Here is a 9150-nt window from a genome sequence, read left to right on the forward strand (position 1 = left end):
ATTTCTCGTTACCACTTATCACCATGCCCGATGTTCGCTCTCATCGCTGAAAGACTCGACTGGACAACTTGGTCGGAGGGCGCTGCGGCTACAATTCACTTTTACTGTCCTGTACAAACTCGTTTACAAAAGGACGTCGACTGTCTCTCCCGTCACCCGGTTGACAGTCTAGGTCAGACGGCCAAGACACCGATACTGGCGACCTTCCAATTTCGGAGTTGCGTGACATTCACAATGAACAATGCTGTGATGACTCTTAAAATTTCCTCATCAATCGCGCAGCTTCCGCGCACTCCGAGCCCGCTATGAGCGCATTGGTACTTCAGGAAAGCGTTCTGCAGAGATGTCACTTTGAAGACCCGAAAGTCTTGCTCCTCGACATGTTTGAGTACACGTTCTTCAGTAGCTACATGACGCACCCACCGTCGTTGTCTTCCGATCCTACGACCGGCGCCGCTTTTGCTGGCCTGCACAGCTCCGTGCGCGGCTATGTCAGCGCCACCTGCTGTATGGCACCCGCAGGAACTCGGCACCATTTTCCACGTCGGCATCCATCTCGTCGCCCTTACGTATAGAATGGGCAACAAGTGGGTCGCTGTCCCGACTGACTACACTACGCGTCACGCTATCACGTGAGCATTGTCGACACGCGGTGATACAGAGGTTGCAGATTTCCTATTGCATAATGTCACGCTAAAGCACAGCGCACCGAGGGAGCTGATTTTAGCCGAACCTTCTTGTTCTGCTTTGTTTAGGATCTTCCTTGCCCTGGAAAGGCAGTGGTCCCAGGTTCGACTGCTGGACCAGGACGAATTTTTATTAAACTGTGAGTCTTTTTCTTTCGAGGAACCCGTATGGATTTCCGTTGTCCCAATTGCTACCATGAGGGGGATGTCTGATTATCGCTTAATGAAGTAATGATACATGTTTAACAGAAGGCAGCATGTGGTTTGTAAGTCCCACTAACGTTTTTAGAAAGTGTAAATACAGCATATAAAATATTGTGCTGGAGCGAAAATACCATGGCACTGGAAATGCTCAAAGCATATCAACAGGATGATTTATCTATCAGTTACTTGTCCCTATATAGGCGTATTTTTATCTACTGAAAATATTTTTTTCCAAAAAAAGATCATCGATCTGATTTCATAAGAGCCCACAGTGGTGGGAATATTCATGATCTGTGCGAATATATCGTATTCTATTCTTAAATGCGCAAGTTGCCAGTTACCATGCATACCGTCTTGTGTATACCTATTTGATTTACGCGTTTTTCTCGAACTAGCCTACATTCCTGTAGCGTTCTACGCACGCCAACAAAGTTTACAAGGAGATCTAAATTGACTTACCCATAGCCCCCAGCGCCGAGTATCTTGATGCTTTCGAAGTCACCAATCTTCGGTATGTAGGCCCAGAACGGAGGCTGCGGAGGAACAGACACCTGGACATCAAGGATACCCAGCCAGACACTGTGGCCCACTTAGATTCCATTCTGCAGCCTAAAGGTGTGGTGCTATAGCCACTGGTGACATGACGCACAGTGACACATATGTTATAGAAAAGCTGAGCAACTTTTCAGAATCATTGGTCGAATTGGAGCGATGCTGTCACACGCTTGCCTAAACAAACACGCACGCCAAAGTAAATCTGCTGTGCCCGTTAGGTAAAATTTCACTTCTACAAAAAATTATGCTCACGTTAACGGTCTTTAGGCCCAACTGAGTGCATGCTTCTCTAGGTAACACACCTATTTAAATATTTCTTATGTCATGATCGGGATTTATTTATTTATTTATTTATTTATTTATAAATACTGCGATCTGAAATCAGATCATAGCAGGGTGGGTATACATAGAAATATACAAGCATGTAAACACATACAAATCCATCACATATGCAGGCATTTTCAGACATTGGTGAAGAATACATAACATACAAGAAAAAAACACACTAGCAGATAACACACACGAATTCATAACATTTGCAAACACTTTTCAAACATTGATAAGGAATTCTGGGTAACAGTATGAGAATTAAGATTATTCCAGTCTGTTATTGTCCTAGGAAAAAAGGAATATTTGAAACAGTTATTCCGTGCGTTGATGGGGGTTATCGATAAAGCATGCCTTCGTCTCGTGTTATAACCTGATGAGTAAGTAAAGAACTTGGAAGTGTTAACCTTATAATGGCCGTTTACAAGTTGAAAGAGGAACTTTAATCGACAGATACGGTTGCGCACAGTCACCGGAGGTAATCCACTGCGCCTTACGAGCTCACCAACAGACGCGCGGCCGTATGAACTAAAAACAAACCTAACTACCTTATGCTGTACACGTTCCAGTTTTTTAATATTGGTTAAAGTGAATGGGTCCCAAATAATTACGGCATATTCTAACAACGGACGAATGTAGGAATTGTACGCCAGTAAACGAACACCAGACGTAGATGATTTCAGTGAGCGCCTCAAGAAAAACAGTTTACGCAAAGAATTCGCAACAACAGTATCTATGTGCTTCGTCCAGGAAAGCTCATTGGTTATCCATAGGCCCAAATATTTGTACTCTCTTACCTCTGATAGAGATACGTTGTCAACATTATATGCAAATTGAAGAGGTTCTTTCTTATGTGTGATTCTCATAAAAAACAGTTTTTTTCAAAATTAATAGACATTTGCCATTGTTCGCACCGAGCAGTGACCTTTGCCAGGTCATTGCTTAGACGCACCTGATCATCAACAGAAGATATCTTTTCATACAAAATACAGTCATCTGCGTAAAGTTTCACGGAACTGAAAGTTGTGCGACTATGTCATTTATAAATAACAGAAATAAAAGTGGTCCCAAAACTGATCCCTGGGGGACTCCAGACGCAAGCTCTGTATTGTTAGAAGAAGTATTGTTTAAGGTGACAAATTGGTGTCTGTTAGTAAGATAGGCTCTGATCCATGTAAGTATCTGTACATTTTTTATATAATACTCTAATTTATGGATTAATTTGTTATGTGACACCTTGTCAAATGCTTTACGAAAATCCATGAACACAATATCTGTTTGCTTCCCTTCATTAATTGCCTGTGCGAGATCGTGAACCGTCTCAACTAATTGAGTACATGTAGAAAACCTATGCCTGAAACCATGTTGGACATCTGTAAGTACCTTGTGCTCTTCTAAGAAACTTAATATATATTTATGAATTATATGCTCTAAAATTTTGCATGATGTAGATGTAAGAGATACTGGTCGGTAATTGTCTATGTGTGTTTTGTTCCCGGATTTATGTAAAGGTTTGATTTCGGCCGTCCTCCAGTCATCCGGTAGGGAACCATCGCGTAAAGATCTGGTGAATACGACATACAGGTACTTGGCACACCATTCCGCATAACGCTTTAAAAACGCGTTTGGTATTTGATCTGGTCCTGGTGACTTTTTAGTATCAACGTTCAATAGCAAATTAAAAACGCCGCTCTCAGAAATGACAACGTCAGATATAACATATAGAAAAGTTGGGAAGGCAACCATTATCTTTGGTAAATACCGACTGGAAGAATTTGTTAAAAGCAGAACAAACGACAGTCTCATCACTTACACATTTGCCGTCTATCATGAACCCACTGGTAGAAGAAGATTTAGGTGTGATTTGGCGCCAGAATCTCTCGGAAGACGTTTTAATAAATGAAGGCAGGATCGTTCCGTAATATTTTTCTTTGTCGCAAATTATTTTCTGTTTTAGTTGTTCTGAAGTGCCTTCCACAATAGATTTTAAGGTTACATTTGTTCTTGCTTTCACTTTTAACCTTTTAAGCCTTCGCTGTAAGCGTAACGTCTCGCGAGAAATCCATGGGTTACGGTGCACAGAAGATTTTGCAATTGTGGGAACGAATCGTTGGATACATTCAGAGACAATTCCCCTAAAAGAAAGCCACAAGTCATTTACATTGCAAGTGCTGTTTCTGAAGTCATCAAAGTAGAATGCAAGCATATCCAGAATAGATTCATCATCAGCACGAGAAAAATTGGGAAACAAATGAACACCGTTTTTGTGATCAGGGTAGACATTTGACAAGCTCAGCAAGACAGCTTTGTGATCAGAAATCCCGTTTGTGACTTCACAGGTTATCGCATTTCGGATGGCGCCACTTACAAAAAATAAGTCCAGAATTGAGCATACGGCTCCCTGTACTCTCGTGAAATTATTTACCATTTGCTGTAAATCAAACGTGAATACAATATCAAAGATTGTGTTATCAATACTGTGAGCAGAATGCAATGAAAACGTGTGCCAATCAATGTTTGGTAAATTAAAGTCCCCTGCCAGTAGTATTCTGTCATCTGATTTTACATGGCAGTGCATATATTCCCTTAAGTTTTCAAGTACCGCAGCAGAAGAGTTCGGAGGCCTATAAAAAACACCAAGGATGAAGCGGGCCTTGTTGATGTATGCTTTGGATGAAGCGGGCCTTGCTGACAGCTTCAATATCTTACGCATCGGGCATACTAAAAAGTTGCAGTGATGATTTGTACAAAATGGCCACTCCTCCACCTCTTCTGTCACGGTCACCCCGAAATACCTTATAGCCCTTAGGAACAAACTCGCTGTCAAATATTTCACTGCTCAACCACGTCTCTGTAAGCAAGGCAACGTCTGCATCATGCGAGAACAGCATGCCCTCAAGTTCTGCAGCTTTATTGACGACACTACGACAGTTTATGTTTAAGATTTCGAATGCAGGGCTGGTCTCTTTGTGGTGTCATTTATGGTTCTTCGGGATTTTATACCGTTTGTTTTTTGCATTATCCCATCCAAACATATCACCGTTAATGCTTAACTTATCAAAAACCAGCTTAACCTTAGCACCATTAACCTTTTCCTGTGATGCGCTTTCCCATAATTTCTTTCTGACATCACGAATTCTTTTCGAGTAGTCTTCGCTGATTGAATATTCTGAACCTTTCAATTTCGGGCATGCCTTCATTATTAAAGTCTTCTCTCGGTAGTCATGTAGATTTATGATGACAGGACGATTCCTGTTTGATTTCCTGCCTATCCGATGGCATCTTTGCATGCTCTTTATCGAAACTCCAAGTTTTTCGCTAAGAATGTCCTTTGTTATTTTGTCCGTAAGTTCCGTTTCTCTTGAGCTCTTTAGCTCTTGTATATCGAAGCAAAGCTCGGACATGTTGTGTCTTCTTGTTTTGGCTAGTTTGTCGCTTGCACAGCTGTTAAAAATTAAAGATTTTGTATAGTAGGCTTATTAGATCACATCAGTGGGTACAATACTTACTTCAACTTTATACTTTGGAATATCTTAATGTTCAATATATATATATATATATATATATATATATATATATATATATATATATATATATATATATAGAACTTACCCATGCCATATATATATATATATATATGGCATCACTGTAAGGCTCTCAAACGAGCCCATTAGCAGATTCTCAATTTGCTAAGCCATGGCAAGTTGAAGTTTGCACACTGCTTTTGTTTTATTTTTTGTAATCTTTCTGATTAGTTAAATGTGACGTTTACGGTTGCAATTTGATTTCACTGCACCAGCTCTCTCATTTTTCAGCGTTTATTTACAGTCAAATGTATTTGTTTTCTTACAGTGATGCATGGTGTGGAATTCTTCGTAAATCTTATCTGCTTTGAGCAAGAAATGCAGAGGTTCCGATTACGGCTCCAAATAAATGGCACACATTATAAATCTGTCTACATCCGACTGTTTCCCCTTTTGCAATGAGCATCCGCAGGCTTTTTGGAACAAAGTGTCTGAAGCTACGGTGGATGTAATCCTTGCAGTTAGGACGACAGACATTCCTGTTTCCTATTTTCCGCCCGAATTATAAGGCGGAGTGGCGGGTACATAAGAAAACGCGCTTCCACAACCGCTTTCCAGGAAGATTCTCAGAACACAGTCGTTAAACGGACACTGAAGTGAAAAATGATTTCTTCTGCATCAGCAAACTACCGTTCTAAAACACCAAAAACAACACTCTTACAACGATAAGACGTTTGGTAAGCCAGAAAAGCGCAAGAACGAAATACGAGTGGCGACACCTACTTATGTTCCCGCACGTGGGGGCTGTGCCGTCTTGGATTTCCATGGTATCTTCTAGGCCCTACTAATAATATTGTTACGTAGGAAGACGCAGACGAAAAGCTATGTACAAGTGTATTAACAAGAAAATACGCTGCGCTTGGCCAAGAGGCAACAGCCCGCGCTAGCTTCTAATCGTCGTCGTCGTCTTCACACTACTCGCCTTTTCGTGATCGCATATATTGTTCCGTAGCACTACCCCAGGCTGCAAAAGCGCCGTCCCGGAGCGACTAAAGATCGGACTCGGAAGCAGTGTAGTAGGCCTTGAGCCTACTGACATGCACGACATCAGTAGATGCCAGAGGAGGGGACGAGGTTGAACCCACAGGAGCAATTTCGTAAGTCACAGGCGTCACCTGGCGCAACACGCGGTAGGGCCCTGTGTATCGCGAAAGGAGCTTCTCTGAAAGTCCGACGTGACGAGAGGGCGACCACAGGAGCATGAGCGCACCAGGCGAAAACTGTACGTCACGATGGCGGGCGTTGTACTGACACTGCTGAGTGGTTTGTGAGGCCGTCAGTCGAGCACGGGCAAGTTGGCGTGCATGGTCGGCGAGGGCAGTGGCTTCGCGCACATACTCGCTTGTTGAGATCGCAGCAAGAGGAAGTGAAGTGTCTAGGGGCAAGGTAGGATCGCGACCGTACAGTAGATAAAATGGAGAAAATCCGGCGGTGTCGTGCCGGGAAGAATTGTACGAAAATGTTACGTAAGGAAGGGCAATGTCCCAGTGGTGGTGGTCTTTAGAAACGTACTTGGACAGCATATCGGTAAGAGTACGGTTTAACCACTCTGTCAGGCCATTGGTTTGAGGATGGTATGAGGTAGTCAGTTTGTGTTTAATGGAGCAGGAACGCACAATGTCAGCGCTAACTTTCGAGAGGAAGTTTCGACCACGGTCAGTAAGCAGCTGTCGCGGGGTGCCATGAAGCAAGATAATGTCACGCAAGAGAAAGTCCGCGACGTCAGTGGCGCAACTGGTAGGGAGAGCCCGAGTGATAGCGTATCGGGTGGCGTAATCAGTCGCGACGGCTACCCATTCGTTCCCAGAGGATGACGTGGGAAAGGGACCGAGCAGGTCTAATCCAACACGAAAGAACGGTTCCACAGGGACGGTAATCGGCTGGAGATGACCGGCAGGTAGCACCTGAGGTGTTTTCCGACGTTGGCAGGGATCACAGGCAGCAACATAGCCTCGAACGGAGCGAGCGAGACCAGGCCAATTGAAGCGGCGGCGGACGCGGTCGTACGTGCGGGTTACCCTAAGATGTCCTGCAGTGGGTGCGTCATGCATCTTAAAGAGCACAGTCTGTCGTAGCTGTTCTGGCACGACAAGAAGATCAGAGCCGTCAGGGAGCAAGTGCCTTCGATACAGAATGCCGCACTGGCGGACATATCAGCGAACAGATGCGTCGGTAGGTGTAGAGCGCAGAAGGCCGATAAATGCTCGCAGCGATAGGTCTCGGTACTGCTCATTGGCGATGTTAGCGAAGGCAGAAACAGAGAAAATGCCGTTGGCGCTACTACTGTCGGCGTCGTCAGGCACGTCAACCGGGTAGCGAGACAGGCAGTCAGCGTCCTTGTCTAGTCGGCCAGATTTATAGGTGACAGTATACGTATATTCTTGGAGGCGTAAGGCCCAGCGACGAAGTCTTACTTTAGTATATTTCAGTGAGCATAACCAGCAAAGCGCGTGATGGTCTGTGACAACGGAAAAGGGTCGGCTATATAAGTATGGGAGGCATTTCGCAACCGCCCAAAGAAGGGCCAGACACTCACGCTCAGAGATGGAATAGTAGCACTCCACGGGTGAGAGGAGCCTGCTGGCGTAAGCGATAACACGGTCGTGGCCATGCTGCCATTGTGCCAGTACTGCGTCAATTCCGTGACCGCTGGCATCAGTACGGACTTCGGTAGGCGCAGAAGAATCGAAATGGGCAAGAACGGGAGGCGTTGTGAGAATGTCGATTACATGTGAGAATGCAGAGGCCTCGTTATCGCCCCACTGTAAAGGGGCGTCTTTCTTCAAAAGCTCGGTTAGTGGTCATGCTATGGCGGCGAAATTTCTCACGAAACGGCGGAAGTACGAACGAAGGCCGATGAAGCTGCGCACATCCTTGACACACTTCGGAACAGGGAAGTGCGCAACAGCATGGATCTTGCCTGGGTCCGGTTGCACTCCGTTCGCGTCAACGAGATGTCCAAGGACGGTAATCAGGCGACGGCCGAATTGACACTTCGATGCGTTGAGTTGCAGACCGGCTCGACGAAAAACGTCCAGGACTGCTGAGAGGCGCTCGAGGTGCGTAACGAACGTAGGGAGAATACGATAACGTCGTCCAAGTAGCACAGGCACGTGGACCATTTAAAACCGTGAAGAAGGGAGTCCATCATGCGTTCAAAAGTGGCCGGGGCGTTACATAGACCGAACGGCATCACTTTGAATTGATAAAGACCGTCGGGTGTTACAAAAGCAGTCTTCTCGCGGTCGAGATCGTCCACGGCAATCTGCCAGTACCCGGAGCGAAGGTCAATAGATGAGAAATAGCGAGCACCGTGGAGGCAGTCAAGGGCGTCATCAATCCGAGGTAGGGGATACACGTCCTTTTTGGTAACCCTGTTAAGGTGCCGATAGTCCGCGCAAAAGCGCCATGAGCCATCCTTCTTTTTGACCAGTACAACAGGTGACGCCCATAGACTATATGATGGTTCAATAATGTTCTTGGCAAGCATTCTGCGAACTTCTGCGTGCTTAACTTGACGCTCAGTTGGTGACGCCCGAAACGGGCGACGATTAATACGAGGGGCATCGCCGGTATTAATGCGATGTTTGACAGCTGTGGTTTGGGCCAAAGGACGATCGTTAAAGTAAAAAATATCGTGGTAGGAAAACAGAACGCGGTAGAGTTCACGAGCGTGCTCGGGCGGCAAGTCGGGCGCAATCATTTTCTGTAAGTCAGCCACGGTACAATTTGCCGACTGCGATGATAGAGGAGTATCGGATGAAGTGTCGTCTACTGCAATGCATGCTACTGAG

This window comes from Dermacentor variabilis, chromosome 8 (genome assembly GCF_050947875.1).
Source record: "Dermacentor variabilis isolate Ectoservices chromosome 8, ASM5094787v1, whole genome shotgun sequence".
Classification (NCBI taxonomy): Eukaryota; Metazoa; Arthropoda; class Arachnida; order Ixodida; family Ixodidae; genus Dermacentor; species Dermacentor variabilis.